This window comes from Acomys minous (genome assembly GCF_964271855.1).
Source record: "Acomys minous genome assembly, chromosome: 3".
In the NCBI taxonomy this organism is placed as follows: domain Eukaryota; kingdom Metazoa; phylum Chordata; class Mammalia; order Rodentia; family Muridae; genus Acomys; species Acomys minous.
In genome coordinates, this window is record NC_140485.1 from 34,461,326 (window position 1) to 34,479,544 (window position 18,219).

Consider the following 18,219-nt stretch of genomic DNA (forward strand, 5'->3'; position numbering starts at 1 on the left):
GGAATATGGTTGACCTACTATGGGTCATACACTAAAAACAAACAACAACAAACACTAAATTTCCCTCTCCAAGAAGCTATAATGTGAGGAGCTCACAGGCCCCAAGGATGAACCTATTACTTTTCATTTACTAAATGGACATAGAATCTAATTGTCCTCTAGAGTCATATCTCTATACCCATAACTTAGTTCATCTCTCAGACCTCATCAGATAAGTTTCTTTGTATAGTGCACAACTGGTCCACGTTCAGAGAAGAGATATTGAGGATATCGAGATCACTACCCCTACACCCACCCAAAGCCTGGGAACCAATGCAGAAGAGGGGGTTTCCTGAGTTCTTTATACATTTTGGATATTAGCTCTTTGTCAGATGTAGGGATGGAGAAGATCTTCTCCCAGTCTGGAGGCTGCCATTTTGTTCTGTTGATAGTGCCCTTTGCCTTATACAAACTTTCCAGTTTCATGAGGTCCCATTGATTAGTTGTTGATCATAAGAGCCTGAACTATTGGTGTTCTGTTTGGAAGCTGTCTCCTGTACTAATGAGATCAAGGCTCTTCCCTACTTTTTCTTCTAACAAACTTAGTTTGTATGGTTTAATGTTGAGGTCTTTAATCCACTTGGACTTCAGTTTTGTCCAGGGTGAAAATTATGGATCTATTTGCATTTTTCTACTTGTGGACATCTGGTTAGACCAGCACCATTTGTTGAAGATGCTATCTTTTTTTCCGTTTGGCTTCTTTGTAAAAAAAAAAAAAAAATCAAGAGTCCATAGGTGTCTGGGTTTATTTCTGAGTCTTTGATTTGATTCCACTGATCAACCAGCCTATTTCTATGGCAGTACCATGCCATTTTTATTACTGTTACCCTACAGTACAGCTTGAGATCAGGGGATGGAGAATCCTCCTGAAGATCTTTTATTGTACAGGATTGTTTTAGCTGCTCTGTTTTGTTGTTGTTGTTGTTTCCATATTGATCTTTCAAGGTCTGTAAAGAATTGTGTAGGTATTTTGATAGGTATTCCAATGAATCTGTAGATTGCTTTTGGTAAGATGGCCATTTTTACTATTTGATCATCTCGATCCACGAGCATGGGCAATCTTTGCATCTTCTGATATCTTCTTCAATTTCTTTCTTCAGAGACTTGAAGTATATAAAAGTCTTTCACTTCCTTGGTTAGAGTTACACCAAGATACTTTATATTATTTGTGTCTATTGTGAAGGGTAATTTCTTTCTTAGCCCATTTGTCATTTATATACAGGAGGGCTACTGTTTTTTTTTTTTTTTAAATCTTGTATCCGGCCACTTTGTTGAAGGTGTTTATCGCTGTAGGAGTTCTCTCATGGAATTTTGGGGATCCCTTATGTATACTGTCATATCATCTGTAGATAGTGATACTTTGACTTCCTCAATTCCTATATGGATCCTCTTGATCTCCTTTAGTTGGCTTATTGCTCTAGCTAGAACTTCGAGTACTATATTGAAGAGCTATAGCATCTTATAAAAAGATATACAGCATAAAGAAAGACAGTTCATGGGCTGAGTGAACTGCTTGTGGCCGCATAGGAGGAAGAAAAGGACAGTGGAAACAAGATGAAGGAACCACACACTCTCACACTTGTTTCCAACTAGATGCAGAGTTTGGATCCAAGGGTAATTTACAATTTCTTGTCAGAGCTTCAAACTGCCACATGAGTGGGCATAAAATCTTAGGTATTATAGTAACAGAAATTATGACAATATGTTATTAAGCTTGACCTGATTCTTGTGTTAGCATGTTTCTGAATTTGCATTGGTCTATTTCCTTTAATTCTCTGAAAAAACTCATTAGGAAAAGCAAAGCAATCTTTAGACTGAAGTAGCCAACCCTAAATTACCTAGAAGTTCTGAGAGCAGAGCCTGCAAATCATGAACTTCATTTCACTGTTCTTCTTATCATAGGGTCCTTGGGATTAGAAGTAGTGACTTCCAAATTCGGTTCTGTAGGTTGTAATTCATACAGATTAAGTAGAAACTGTGTATGTATTTATTTATTTTTATTTAAATAATTTATTCAGATTACATCTCAATTGTTATCCCCTCACTTGTATCTTCCCATTTCCCTCCTCCTTCCCCTCCCTCTTTCACCCTATTCCCCTCCTCTAGGTCTGTGACAGAAGGGGACATCCTCTCCCACCACATGATCACAGCCTATCAGGTCTCATCTGGATAGCCTGCTTACCCTTCCTCTGAGTGCCACCAGACCTCCCCAACAAGGGGAAGTGGTCCAATAGGCACCACCAAAGTTCATGTCAGAGTCAGTACCTGCTCTCCACACAACTGTGGAGAATGCACTGTCCATTGGCTACATCTGAATAGGTGGTCTAGGTTTACTGCATGCACTGTCCTTGGTTGGTACAGTAGTTTATGCAGCCCCCCTGGGTCCAGGTCTGCCAACCTTGATGGTCTTCTTGTAGGGTTCCAGGACACTCTGGATTCTTCTATTTCCCCTTTCTCACATATCTCTATCACCTGGAGATACAATAGGAAGTCCCATCATCTGTCCCAATCCCCCGCTGAGTGAAGACTCTCGGAGGACATCCATGTTGGGCTAGTGTCCAATTATAAGTGAGTATCTACCAGGTCTATCTTTCTGGATCTGGGTTAACTCACTCAGGATAATCATTTGTAGCTCCATCATTTGCCTGCATATTTCAAGGTTCCCTTGTTTTTAATAGCTGAGTAGTATGCAATAGTGTAAATGTACCACAATGTCTTTATCCATTCTTCAACTGAGGGACATCTAGGTTATTTCCAGGTTCTGGCTATTATGAATAAAGCTGCTATGAACATAGTTGAGCAAAGGTCCTTGTTGTGTGGTGGAGCATCTTCTGGGTATATTCCAAGGAGTGGAATAGTTGTGTCTTGAGGTAGTCCTATTCCCAGTTTTCTGAGAGAGCACCAGATTGATTTCCAAAGCAGTTGTACAAGTTTGCACTCCCAACAGCAATGAAGGAGTGTTCCCTTTTCTGCACATCCTCGCCAGCATGTGCTGTCACTTGAGTTTTTGATCTTAGCCATTTTGAAGTGTGTAAGATAGACTCTCACAGTTGTTTTGATGTGCATTTCTCTGATGACTAAGAATGTTGAGCATTTCTTTAACTGTTTCTCTGCCATTCAATATTCCTCTGTTGAGAATTCTCTGTTTAGCTCTGAACCCCTTTTCTTATTTGGGTGTATATGCATTTTAAAATAGTTTTAGGTGTAGTTTTAGCCACAAAATTACCTTGGAAACTTTGGCTACTGTATACATTAACTGAATGGCATTGAGTAAGTTATTTACCCTTTTGCGTACTGAATTTAACTATTAACATGGGGAGTGCATTCTCTATTCTCTAAGTTCCCTTCCACATCTGAGGTTTTCTTATTGTCTGTGACTTTATTGTCAGTTATGCCTGGGGATACTTAGCAAAGAAAACTTCAGAGCATGAGGACCTTCAGGACTTAGCACAGAAGTGAAATGACCATTCATCAGGAAACGGGGCCAAGTTAGGAGGCAAAATGGAGTTCCATGAGCAGCCTAAATCTGAAAAGGAAGTTAAATATGGCTTTTTGTGATCTTGCAGGATAAAGAAAATAAACTAAAATGCCATATTTTTCAATTTTCTGCACTGGAAGAGGAGCCCTAAAGCCCTGAGATAGGCTTGCTTTCTAGAACAAGATGATACACACACACACACACACACACACACACACACACACACACACACCACATACACTAAAGACCCAAAACATAAACATAAAACACCTGATAATCTGTTGTTTATACTTGTATTTAATATGATATCTTCAGGTAGCATTTTCTTTTTTTTTCTCCTTTATTAATTTATTCTTGTTACATCTCAATGGTTATCCCATCCCTTGTATCCTCCCATTCTTCCCTCCCTCCCATTTTCCCCTTATTCCCCTCCCCTATGACTGTTCCTGAGGGGGATTACCTCCCCCTGTATATGTTCATAGGGTATCAAGTCTCTTCTTGGTAACCTAGGTAGCATTTTCATCAAAGACAATTCTGAAATCTATTACTTTAGTGTCTACCTATAGTATGCTAATTTTCTCCCTCGCTTTTACTCATCAGAAATATTTGTCTTAGTCCATTCAGGCTGCTATAAGAAAACACAATAAATGCGTGGTTTCATAAATTGCAGACATTTATTTATCATAATTCCAAGATTGAAGAACCAGCAGATTTAGAGTCTACAAAGGCCCAATTCCTTTGTGTTCACCAGCGGAAGGGAGAAAGACCTCCTGAGTGCCTGTTATACAGATCTCCTAGTGCTGTCACCATGGAGATCAGGATTCCAGCACAAAACCTGAAGGAGCACAGGCATTGATTTCAGTACAGCCTCATGAAGTCCTATGGTGGGTTCTATGCTGAAGCAGAGCCTGAAAACTAGTGTCAAGTCCCACAAATTCTCTTAGTGATAACATGAGAGAATGAAACATTTGACTTGGTTATTAGATTAAATCATGACATAGTCATCCAAAATACTCAGTGACAATGTCCAAGGCCACATCAGGACTTACCTCTCTGGAAAAGAGTAAGTTGGGCAGTGTACACTGTACCTTGGAAACATTTCAGAGGGAATAAGCCAAGCTCCATACTTGAGCCCGAATCCTTTGCAACTAATCAAAATGCAGGAAATTGCCGAGGTGGTATACGAAGCTCTGCTAAGCCCCTTTGAATAAAGGAAGTTCAATAATTGAAACATTAAATTGGTAGGAGCAGTACTTATATGTGTTTCCTGAATTTTAATTTAGCTGGTTATATTTTAAAAATCTTCTCTTCTAAATCAGTTTGTTGGACATAAAGAATGCACAAGCAACTGTAGATACACAATATCAATCCATTTCATCTGCAACCTAAATCAATCATCATTTCTGATTGTAACAGACTATCCACATGAAGGGCTTCAGGTGACGAGGAGGAGGCGGAGGAGGAAGAGAAAGCATTTCTATGCCATGGAAGCAGCTTCGCCTACTTTTCTGCTTAGGAAGTTTCCAGAGGGCCTCCTTCTTCCAAAGGTAATGCAGGATAACCACTGTGCTTACACATGGCTTGGCATTTTATTTAACCAGCACCTGCATAGTGCAGACCCTAAGTACCAGACCCTGTAACTGATTTGTAAGTGTTACTTCTAGATTTTTTTCCGAAGAACCTCACAAATAGACAATATTATCACGATCATTTCAAGAACCTGAGTTAGAGGAGAATAAAGTTACTTGTTTAAAGCCTACCCCTTATAAGCAGCAGACGGCAAGGTGCCCGCTCCTCTGGGAGTGGCTTGTTATGTTGGGGTGGGGTGGGGTTATCGAATGTTCTGGATGATCTCAGGACATCACTTCTCCATGTGGAGTCCCACTCTTACCTTCTGGCACCTTCCATCTTTAGCCTGGTGATTGTTTCCCAAGCTGCACCTCTCCTTAGATATCCTTAGAATAGAAGATATGATGAAATTAACATGAAAGAATTTTAAGGATAATCTTCAGAATAACTTTTCTTGACAAGTTGAGTTTGCTGATCTAAATTTAGAAGAAAATGACAAGATGTTAAGAGTTTTTATTTTTTTTAAATTGGATTTGAGCTCCTAACCACTTTTATCATTTGTATAAAACCATCTTTGGTTTTATGTTTGTAGATTGGTGTGGATGAGTTCTCATTGGCTTAAAAGAATAAGAAATATCCATTACTTTAAATCTTTTGCCAAAGGGCATTAGAAAGTGTCTTCTAAGCATGCCAAAAAAGCAACATAAGAAGATTTGCTTAAGGCCACTAGGATGGCTCAGCAGGCAAAGTCTGAGAACTTGAGGTCAATCCCTGAGAGCCACATAATGGAAGGAGAGAACAGACTCCAGAAGGTGGTTCTCTCATCTCCACAGAGGCACCATAGTGCATACATGCATATACACACAGACAGACAGACAGACAGACAGACAGACAGACAGATAGACACACACACACACACACACACACACACACACACACACATACACACACACTAAATAATTGTAACAAAAGCAATTCTTTTAAAAATAAATTTTGCTTGAAGGATTGTTTACTGTAGCAAAATATTTAAATGAAGTTATTTGCCCATCAGAATATGGTGTGCCTATGTAATGGAACACAAAGCAATTATTAAAGAGCACAGCATCCATCTACATTTACATAAAAGATATATGGTGTGTGTGCTTGTGTATAAGCAAAAGCCATTCACGGCACTATAGTATTCTTATGGGAAGATCACATGAGAACATTTGTTTTGTCTGTCTATAACATTCAGGCATGTTCAGATTCAAATAGAGAGAGTATACAAACCACTTGGAATGTGTGCTGGAGAATGTGCTGAAGGCAGGGGTGGTGAAAAGGAAATACATTTTTACTTTACAGCTTCCGCTTGCTTTTGGTAGGAAAGAGTCACGAAAGCACAGCCAAACATATGGAAACTATTAAACAATTGGACAGAAACTGTGAAATAATCAACTATAAATAAGTTGTATATTAGTTTGACATTATGACTCATGAGGCATATTACATATCACTTTATTCCCCAATTCAACCCTAACTATGCATAAATTACTGTTGCTATTTTTACCAGACTTCTGTTTTGCTAATGCCGTGGATTTGGAGGTTTAGCATTCATTAAGTCTCAGAGAGAAAGGAAACTGTCCTCCAAAGACTGGCAAGGCAGTAGTAGTGTACAATTATTGTCTTCTTATTTATCTGTTTTAGAAACATATATACACATTTACAAAGACTGTACCCATATCTCATGCTGTTAAAATAAGATTTTGTATGCTTAACCTGGAGTACATGTATATAGCCACTGATTTGTGTTTTCAACTTGTATCAGAGAAGCTTGCTTTTTTGCTGTGAGCAGTGTGGTTAATACAGAGACTAAAAACTGGGTAAAGAGGCAAGTATAAATAACTATCAATATGCACTAGAATTTTTTTATCCAGTCCTCACTATGTCTCAAGCTAGCCTGGAACTCACTGTAGGCCATGCTGGCCTTAGACTCATAAAGATTCTCCTACTTTTGACTCCCAACTAATTGCTGGGATTAGAGGTGCACAATGCCATCCCTGGTTAAACACACACACACACACACACACACACACACACACACACACACACATACACACACACACACACACACACACACACACACACAAAGTTGTGACCTGTCTTGAGGATGCTGACACATATCTCTAACCTCTAAATTCTTTTTGGTCAACTCCTTACTCCAAGTACAGACACAAAACATGAACCTTAAAAAGAAATTTCACCCTTACCTTGTACAAGGTACTTGGAAAATTCCTTGTCTATTCTTGTATCTACCACTTCAAAATCATTGGTCAGAGCCTCAGAATGGGCTGGGCCATTTATACAAATGAACACGCCTGTTTTTACAACACACAGACATGTGCACCCACACATATAAAATGAAGATCCAAAATGTCAACTAAATTGAAAACATATGTTAGTTCAGTTTTTTCACTAGCTATGCACTTCATATTGTTTCTCCCTGTTATAGTGACCTGCACTTTTGAACAAGGACAGAAATTCTGTCATGAGGTTGGATGACATCAGGCTAGAGGCATGGGATGTGTGGTAAGACAGAAACCAGAGCAGCTTGCAATCTGGGAGTTAGGCTGTCTTCACCAATATTGAATAGATTTTGGCCACCTATCTGACATTATATTATGTATTATATTGAACTCACATTTTCAGTCTCTCAGAAGACAGCTTGTATTTTGTATTTTAAGAAGTTTTTTAGGTTGTTTAATAGTATGAGTTAATTTTAAAGAACAGTTTATGAAATGTGAGCTGCTATGAGGAAAGTGGGGGTCTATTCTTACTTCCCCAGGGGAAGCACTGTGCTTTTAATAAAAGATAGTACGAAATCGCCTATAATTCTTTCAGAAATAAGAAAAGAAACTTTTATTTGAACAGGTGGGGTTTTTGGTGTGTAAAATCTAAATAGTGCATAACAACAGTTGTGTCAATTAGATCCTTGCTTACAGCAAACATTTATCTTTGTGTCTTTAGAAAAGGTGTTAGTTGTAGGATGTCATATTCCGCTAAATAACTTTGTCTGTGGGTGACGTAAATTCGAAAGTAGTGGTAGCTTAAAATGGTAGTATTTACCTGTTTTGTAAAAGCCTGGAGGGAGGAAGCACAGAACTGGCCTGTTTCTACGATGTGAATAACTAGGATCCTTTTCTGAAGACTCTTGTGATCCTGGTCAATTTGTACAGTGTCTGGGGGCTGGAGAAGGAAAGAGAGGGACAGTCATGTTTCCCCTTCCTTTAAGGCTGTCCAGAAAACCATGTATAGCACTTCTTCTTTTGGTAGCCAAATGCTGTTGTTTGGCTCTGACTCAGAGGCTAAGTTTTGAGCCTACTTACTGCTCTATAGAGTTCTGACTCGATGCAAGTGTATAAATTGATTAACAAAATTTATCTGGAGTCAGAGCCTAGGGCTTTATCAAGATAGTAAAAATACATTTGGCCTTTCATCAGGGCTCTGCTCTGCTATTACAGGGTGAGGTGGTGTGAATGAGAACTGTCCGCCATAGCTGCACGGTGGCGCTGTTTGAGGAGGTTTAGGAAGTGTGGCCTTGCTGGAGGAAGTATGTCACAAGGGGTGGGGGTGGACTTGCTTCATCGCGCTTTTAGTTCTCTGCATCATGTTGGTTTGAAGATGTGAGATCTCAGCTGCCTGCTCTTGCGGCCATGATGCCCCACCAGGATGGACCCTTATCCTTTTGGAACCACAATCCCAAATAAATCTTCTTTCAGCCATTGTGGTATCACAGCAACGGAAAAGTATTTAATGCACAAGGTAACATAAAGAGCGTGGTCCAATAGGCCACATCAGTTCTTCCTTTTCTTGTCAGCTTCTGGGAATGCTGTGTTTGGTGGCAAACAAATCAGTATCCCCTTGAGTTCAGATGACCATCTCTACAAACTCATTTTGTTGTTGTTGTTTTCCTTGATCTTTCAAGGACACGTCATTCCATTTAAGATTCACTATGAACTCAGAATGATTTCATATAGAAATTTCTTCATGTATCTTCAAAGTCTCTTTTCAGCATGATGACACATTCACATGTGCCCAGGATTATGCCCTGAACAATTCAACTTATTACTGTGTTAACTAAAGCCTGTCCCTTACTGGTTTAGACTCTAATCTTGGAACTTTTAGAGCCACTAGGGAATGCTACATGGCACAAGAAATACTATATAAACACTGTTAGGTAATAGAGAAAGAAAAATTTTAAAATTCCATACAATGTTAGAGGTAACAGTTGAAATGTAGAAATAATCATTTCCAGGTTACAGAATTAGGAATTTATTTATCTCTAAGCTGCCAGTGCTTCCCTTGGGAGTAGCTGAAGTCCTTATGCTCAAAGCAGTGTGCTAAATTTTCTGAGTGTGTATGGCAGGTTTTTGATAGTATTGGTTATCAATAACTGGTTGGAGAAATAATTTTTACATTTGTGTTTAAAATTAAGAGGATTTAGTGGCAAATCTTTCCACATCACTGTGGGAGAGAGATTTGGAAATTGTTGGATCAGTTACTAAGGGAAAAATGTGAAGGCAAGTGTAAGGAGACACTCAGGAGATCCTGGGGAGAGAGGACATATTATGTCCAGACTTTATTTTAGGTAAGTTATTCAAAGAACTGTTCCTAGTTAGAGGTGAAGACATCAGTCTGTCAACTTGACTAAATCAAGAGGCATCTACTAGACAAGATCATCATGAGGTTTCCAATGGACTGACTCCTTGATAGCATTACTTGGAGGTGGTAAAAGGAAAGAGATGTCACTTTCTTGAAGGTCACTAGGGGTTTTTCTGTCCTTGGGTCTATATCTTGCCCTGGCTCTCTCTGGTATTCCTTTTTCTTTGCTTCCTGGATGTGATGATGTTAAATACTTTCTTCTGTCATGCCCTATGATGGATGAATACCTGTGAAACCAGGAGCCAAAATAAATTATTCATCTTTTTAGATTCTTTATTACAGATATTTTTATCACAGTGACCCAAAAGTAGCTAGAATATTACCCAAGTTTCCCAGACCATGGTACAAATGGATTCCTTTCTTTAGGTAAATACACATAACCAGAAAAGCTCTGGGGCTTTAAACAGGAAAACATGGCTACTAAAACATGGCTTGCCACTTGGGGATCATACTCACAGGGTCTAGCAGTCTACTAATGATATTTAAAACAAAATATAACTCTTTCCTTCCAAGTGACTTTTGGTCATGATTTTTATCATAGCAATAGAACACAAACTAAGACAACACATTATTGAGACTGAATCATGAAGAAATAGAAAACCTAATCAAATCAATGAGTAATGGCATTGAATTTATAATATAAAATAACTCTTAAAAGAACCTATCAACAACAAATGGGCTCACTGATGAATTCAAATATTTAAAGAAGAGCTAACAGAAATGATCAAGTTATTCTAAATTTTGAAGAGTAAGGAATTCTTTCAAACTCAGTTTACATGGCTTGGATTATCTTGATACTCAACCAGAAAAGAATATATACATAGACACAACAGCCTACAGGATAACCGTTCTTGATAGACATCAGAACAAGCTCCTCAAAAAAATTCTAGCAAATTGATCCAAAAGCACATCAACAAAAATATTCACTGTGATTAGTAGAATTCATGCCAAGAACCCAAGAATTAATTAATGCAAATTAATTAGTGCAAATTAGTACAAATTAATCAATGTAATATACTACATCAATAGAGTGAAGTTTTAAACAAAAAAAACCATAAACATAAAAAAAAAAGTTTTACAATATTTAAAAATATTCAGAACTAAATTTAACCAAAAAATCCATCAGCTGGTGAAGTTTTATGATATACACAATAAGATATTGTTCAGCCATCAATAATCTTGAGTAACTAGTGGGATTTAGGAGCCATACATTTAGTGAAATGAGCCAGAATAGACAGCACTTCATGAGCCCACACATAGGTGGGGTTTCCAAAGGTTGGCCTCTTTAAATGTTGGTTATCAGTGTCTGGGAAATGTAGCAGGGAGGGAGGGATAAGGCACTGGTGGCCAATGAGTACTAACTCACATCTAGATAGGAGAAATAAGGTCACAGTCAGTGTCTTTAGATGATGCATTGAATATTTCAAAACAACTGGAATGATTTTGAATGTTTTCTCCACAGAGAAATGTCAACTGTTTGAGATGACTAACATGCTAACTTCGATTTGGATATTATACAATGGAAGACCATGGGAGAACTCATAAAAATGGGCAATTTTATGAGTTAATTAAAAACTAAGAGGTTAATAAATACCAAATCCAAAACTTTATTAGCTGCTGGAGTCTGAGGGGAAATATCTATATCTGTTCTGACTCTTACAAAGACAGAATTTTTTGTTTGGGTTTTTTTAATTGATATATTATATCAGTTAGAAGAATTCTGTCTATAACTCAAATATGAAGATCCAGAAACAGGAGACTCATACTGCAAAGATCTCCTGGTTCCATGGGCAAAATCTCAACAAGCACCATAGTTCTTTCTTCCCTCCTTAGTGGCCCTATACCTTGAACTCATAATTGTCATAAATCTGTCCAATGAGGGTTAAGATGTTAGTCCTGATCATAAAGTTGAACAAGCACAACCAAAGCTTACAGTTTGGGGCTAGAGAGCTGGCACCATGGGTAAAGAGCTTGCTATGCAAATGTGAAGACTGACTGGAGTTTAGATGCCCAGGACCCACATATAAAATCAGTGGAGGTAATAATATCAGCACATGGAGGTGGGAACAGGAAATCTTTGAGCAATGGTGACAGAGGAGATCCCAGGAGCAAAATGTCCAGTTGGCCCAACTAAAACCATGAGCTCTGGGTTCAGCAAGAGACCCAACCTCAGTTCATAAGATGGGGAGCAATGCAACTTCAGACCCCCACATGTAGCCCTGAACACACATGCACCCACATCCAAACAAACATGCATTCATACACAAAAGAAAGCTCAGAATACCGAGTCTGCCTTCTTTCTAGAGAACTCTGGATACTTAGCACTACTGGATGTGAATCAACACATGGAAGACTGAATGGTGTGGATGAATGATGCAGTTACTTAACTAGATCCAGAAATCCAATGATGTTATTAAGAATGGAGCTTTAGAAATATCCCATAACTTATTAGGAAACGTTACAAGTGGTCCAGGGTCCCAAGGTAAAACACAACTGTACTATTTTATATTTTCTGATTTTAATTAATTCTCTTCTCTTTTTCTTTATTCTTCATCTCATGACCCAACTCCAAAGGTTCGCAAGTGTTAATAACTTTTTCCTAAGGAAGTAAATGATGGAGAGGAGAGATTTTATTCACAAATTCCCCTTTAGAAAGATAGCTATGTTCATTGAAAAAATTTATTTGATAATTTGTCCGGAGCCAGCCCAGGGTCATTCAAGGCTAAAAGAATCTACTGGCTGAGGCAAAATTCTGATGCCCCATTCCAAAGCTAAACTTCCTCATTTCAGCCTCTGCATAACTTCCTCATTTCAGCCTCTGCATAACTTCCTTATTTCAGCCTCTGCATAACTTCCTTATTTCAGCCTCTGCATAACTTCCTCATTTCAGCCTCTGCATAACCTCCTCCTTTCGACCTCTGCAGATGTTGTTTAGCTGGGTTGGCTTGGGACTTTCCAAGAGATAGTTAGCTAAAATAAGATAGGAATTGTTTCAAGATGAACCACAGGATGTTCCCCTGCTGAGATCACCTGGAGGCATTCTCAGACCCCTCCCCTACTGCTTGGCTCCTGCTTCCACCCCAAATAAGCTTTTGCTTTTGATTCAATAAACAGACCTTGATAGGAGTTCTACTTGGTCTCGTCTCCTTCTTTCTCGTCCCATCTTTTCAGGTATGGCTCCCCTCGCGACCCCGTAATTACTGGTCCTGCTGGACGGGACAAGTGGCGCCCAACGTGGCCACGAGGTACGAGCCCTCTACCACGACAGAGACCCTTCATGGGAAATAATTCAGAAACGCCGCGGTCAAGTCTCTCGCCGAGGTCAAAAGTACCTCCGATCGTCTCGGGTGCGGGCCTGCTGCTCACAGGACCTCTCCGCACTTAGGTAAGTGTTCATTTCTGTCAATACGATGGGTTAAAGTCTCTCAAAGGAGGCGTAATTTATTCGCCACCTTAAATTTTTTCTCAGGGAAAGAGGAGTTAGAGTTTAAAAAGCCCTTGTAAGCATTAGCTTTTCTTACAGAGATTCAAACAGTCCTTCAGGACACAGGGAACTCGGGTATTGCTTTATAATTGTCATGTCAAATTTTATGTCTATGTCTGTAAATTTGTTTACTTTTTAAAATACTGTTTCATTTTTCTATGTCTTGAAAGAGGGCTAAGCTTTACTCGCTGGCCAATTTTCTAAAACAGTGCAGCACAACAGGGCACACACAGCCTATGAGACAGTAAGAGTATTGCCTCTGAGGCAGGAGCAGACCTGCCCTTTCCAGGGCCTGAACCCAGGCACAGTGGCTGCCTGTGGGGCTTGCCTCTTACAGAACAGGCATGGCTGCAAACATGTGACAAGTTGAAAAAGCACGGTCTAAGAAATAGAGTTTATTGCCTAAAACTTAGAATTTTCTTGCTTAATTTTTTTGCTTGTAAGTGACTAACAGTTTTTCAAATTGGTCTAGCAAATAGAGTTAATTCCAAATTCCTTAGCTACAAGGTGTTTATAATTTTCTTGTTTATTTGCTTAATGTTTACTTGAAATATTTCTAAAAAAATTTTAGATTCCCAAATAAGAGATATAAAGAAGTTTCGTCCTTGGAAACAAACATTTATAGCTGAGAGTTTCTAGCTTAGATCTAACTAACTAAACAAGTCCAGGGCTAATATTTCCTTGGGCCAGATAATTTTACAGACACTGCTCCTAGTTATCTGTGGGCTTGACTCCTACAGAGCAGAGATGGCTACAGACACGTGGCTATTTGGAGAGGCGGAACTAGGAGGCTGATAGAGTTCTAAACTAGGCTAGGGAATGTAGTTAACTACCTAGGACTTAGAATTTTCTTGTTTCCCTGATTAATTTTTGTTTGAGATGTTTAAAAATTTTTTTACTAAAATTAGAATAAAACAATTAAACAAGTCACGGTGGCACATGACTTTAATCCCAGCACTCGGGAGACAGAGACAAGCAGATCTCTGTGACAGGGCATGGTGGTGCACACCTTTAATCCTAACACTTGGAGATTAACAGAGACAGAACTCTTAAATTTCAACCTGATCTCCACAGAGCGTGATCTGCTGATAAGCTAATTTTCTTACAAAGATGTAAGTTTTTAAACTTATATTAGACTTAAGGATTGTTTTTTCACTGTATCCCCTGCACCCCAGGCAGATAAGATCTCTTGGAGAAGTGATGCCCCTGTCTGGGTAGACCAGTGGACTCTGACACCCCCTAAATTACAGGCTGCCCTAGCTCGCGTTGAGTCTGCCATTAACAACCAAACTATCTCCTTTTTTGACCCTACTAAACCCTTACAATTCATTGTCCTTCCCACCCCTTTTACGCCCACGGGGGTGTTTTGGCAGGGCGCCCCCCTTTACTGGGTACACCTCCCTTCGGAATCGTCTAAGGTTCTTGCCACCTACCCATCTCTGGTGGCCCAGCTCATAAAGGATGGCCGCTTACAATCGAGAAAAACCTTTGGAAAAGACCCTGACATTTTGATCCTCCCCTATACCCCGGCTCAGATTAATTGGCTATTTATCAATTCTGATATCTGGGCCATTAATTGCATAGATTTTCAAGGCAAAATCGATAACCATTACCCCCCGATAGGTTGCTTCAATTCCTTTACAAAATGCCTATTATTTTCCCTAAAAGGACGAAATTGTCCCCTATCTCCCAGGCTAGTTTAGTTTTTATGGATGGATCTTCTAATGGTATAGCAGCTTATTCCATTGATGGAGTAACCACTCGTGTGTCTTCCCCTTTTCTTTCGGCACAGCTAGTTGAGTTATATGCTATAATACAGGTATTTACAGCCCTCCCAGACCATTCCTTTAACCTATATACTGACAGCGCCTACATTGCCTGTTCGGTCCCCTTGCTAGAAACAGTGCCTCACATAAAACCTACCACTAATGCTGCCCCATTATTTGCGGCATTACAAAGCCTTATCCATCGGCGCACCAAACCCTTTTTTGTTGGACATATTAGGGCTCATTCTGGACTCCCTGGACCTCTTGCCGAGGGAAACCGGTTAGTCGATGCCGCCACCCAGATGGTCGGGTCTATTCAGGTTCAAGATTATCCCTCTGATCTAATTTCCCAAGCCCAACAGGCCCACGAGCTCCACCATCTTAATGCCCACACCCTTAGGTTGCGGTTCAAAATTACCAGAGAACAGGCTAGACAGATAGTTCGTAATTGCAAGAGTTGTTTGACTTTTCTCCCCAAAGCCCACTTCGGGGTCAACCCTCGAGGACTGGTCCCAAGCGAATTGTGGCAAATGGACGTTACCCATGTTGCCTCTTTTGGAAAACAAAAATATGTCCATGTTACCATTGATACGTATAGTGGCTTTCTTTACGCCTCCCTTCAAACAGGAGAGGCCACTAAAAATGTCATCAACCATGTACTGACCTGCCTCTCTGTCATGGGACAGCCCAGAACTATCAAAACAGACAATGGACCTGGATATACCAGCGCCAGTTTTAAACAATTTTGTGCCCAATTAAACATCAAACATATTACTAGCATTCCCTACAACCCGCAGGGACAGGGAATTGTCGAGCGAGCTCACCAAATGCTTAAAAATATGCTGCTGAAATTACAAGGTACAGGGGGAACACTCTTCCCCACATTGGGCAATAACAAAACCCTTCTGTGCCATGCACTTTTTGTCTTAAATTTCCTTACCCTAGACAAAAATCACAGATCAGCAGCGGATCGCTTATGGCACGCTACAACCTCTCAGACTTATGCTCAAGCCTTATGGGAAGATCCATTCACCTCCCGGTGGCAGGGTCCCGACCCTATCCTTATTTGGGGAAAGGGACATCGTTAACTCCTCTTCCTCTATCACTCATCAAACACCGTGGCCTACTTTGGAAGTGGACTTATGTATGCTGGCCTTGGGAGCCAGCGAGGCCTGGGGAACACCCTCCTATTATATGCCCCAAGATAAACCACTGGATCTTCGGCCTGAGGGTGTCCAAGCAGGATGTGATGGACAAGTGCCCAGGTACTTTTTGGGAGAAATACCCATTTATGTGTGTCCCGGGGGACACAGAGATCGCTCCCTTGGTCACAAATGCGGCTTCTCTAGTGACTTTTACTGTGCCACTTGGGGATGTGAGACTACAGGAGATACCTATTGGAAACCTTCATCTTCTTGGGATTATATAACTGTTAAAAGAAAGGATCTCCCAAAGACAGTTGACCCCTCTGGCACACGTGACTGTAGTAATTGGTGCAACCCCCTTGTGATTACCTTCACTGACAAAGGAAAGAAAGCCACATGGGAGAATCGAGGCCTAGAGTGGGGACTCAGGTAATATACAATTGGATATGATCCTGGCCTTACTTTTAAAATTAAACTACTCAAGTCCATTCCTAATTCAAAACCGGTGGCCATTGGCCCAAATCAGGTCTTACAGAACCTGTGGTCTGATTTACGCCACCCAACAGCCACTGGTACACCCCATACCACCCTGTTTCAACCCACCGTACCTCCCGGTCCCTCACCTTCTGTTAATATTATCCTGACCATGGTTAATGAATCCTGGTCTGCCCTGCACGCTGTTCGTCCCGACCTTGCAGATGATTGTTGGTTATGTTGTCATGCTTCCCCACCCTTTTATGAGGGTGTTGCTATCCTTGACAATCTTACTGCTACTAACGACTCCTCCCTGGTTCGCTGGAACCCAGAGGCCAGGGAAGGCATGACCCTGGCCCAAGTCTCAGGCCTGGGGCTCTGCATCAGGGGACCCAGGATGCGTTTACCCTCCGTTATTTCTCCTCTGTGTAATCAGACCCTTGAGGTCAGTGGTGGCTCCACCTACCTGGTAGCCCCAAATGATACATATTTGGCATGTTCCACTGGCCTAACCCCGTTTATCGTGGTACAGCCTTTCCTACAACAATATGATTACTGTGTGCTTGTTCAGCTACTTCCTCGATTAACAGTTCATTCTACAGATGAATTTCTCAACTTCTGGACTCCTCCGGGTACACCATCCAGAGTCAAACGCGAGCCCATTACAGCCGCAACCATCGCGGTTCTACTGGGGCTCGGGGCTGTCGGAGCCGGGACGGGCATTTCATCTTTAGTGATCTCCAATCAAAACTATCACCAGCTTAGTGCAGCCATAGATAAGGATATTGCTGAAATACAGGTTGCTATGGCAGCTTTAAAGGATTCGCTTTCCTCCCTTGCAGAAGTGGTACTGCAAAATAGGAGAGGGCTAGATTTGCTGTTTTTACAACAAGGGGGATTATGCGCAGCACTCAAAGAAGAATGCTGTTTCTATACAGATAAAACTGGGATTGTAGAAGATAGCATGAGGAAGGTCAGAGAAAGTCTAGAAAATCGCAAGCGGGAGCGAGATAGAGCTGAATCCTGGTATAAAAACTGGTTTTCTGCTTCCCCTCTTCTGACTACCCTCCTCCCTTCATTGCTGGGACCTCTTATAGGGTTCTTGTTACTAATATCTTTTGGACCGTGGGCTTTCAGAAAGATTACTGACTTTGTCAAACGCCAAATAGACTCTGCCATACAGGGACCCACCCATGTGGAAGTTCATTACCACAGGCTCGAACCACCTGACCCCGAGGCAGAAGACTGTGCCGTCCTTGATAATGCGGCTAAAAGTGGCCTTGACTTCAACAAGCTGAGACCTAAGGGCTTGAGTCAATTGTTCACTTGAGAGGGTGCGAGGCTAAGCACTGCAGGGAACCATGCCAGACACCTCGGTAGGTTCCTGAGGGGCACGCCTGACTGCATACAGGCTGACGCGCATAAAAGGATGTTACTATCCTTTTCCTGTCCTCCGCAAACGAGTCTGGGAGGTTGGGGACATGTGTGACCTGAAAAAATGGCCATGCAGTGACCTCTTAACGCAACGCCCATCTTCAGGAGGGTCAGGCCTCTACTCCCCCCCCT

General features: G+C 40.8%; 1 long non-coding RNA gene across 1 annotated transcript; it reads right to left on the reverse strand.

The window, feature by feature from the left end:
* Positions 1-4,586: 4,586 nt before the first annotated feature.
* On the reverse strand, positions 4,587-8,308 carry LOC311593744. The gene is made up of 3 exons (XR_014777833.1): positions 8,189-8,308; positions 5,409-5,472; positions 4,587-4,718 (listed from the first exon to the last, which is right to left on the reverse strand). It is a non-coding gene; the product is annotated as an uncharacterized lncRNA (long non-coding RNA).
* Positions 8,309-18,219: the final 9,911 nt, after the last annotated feature.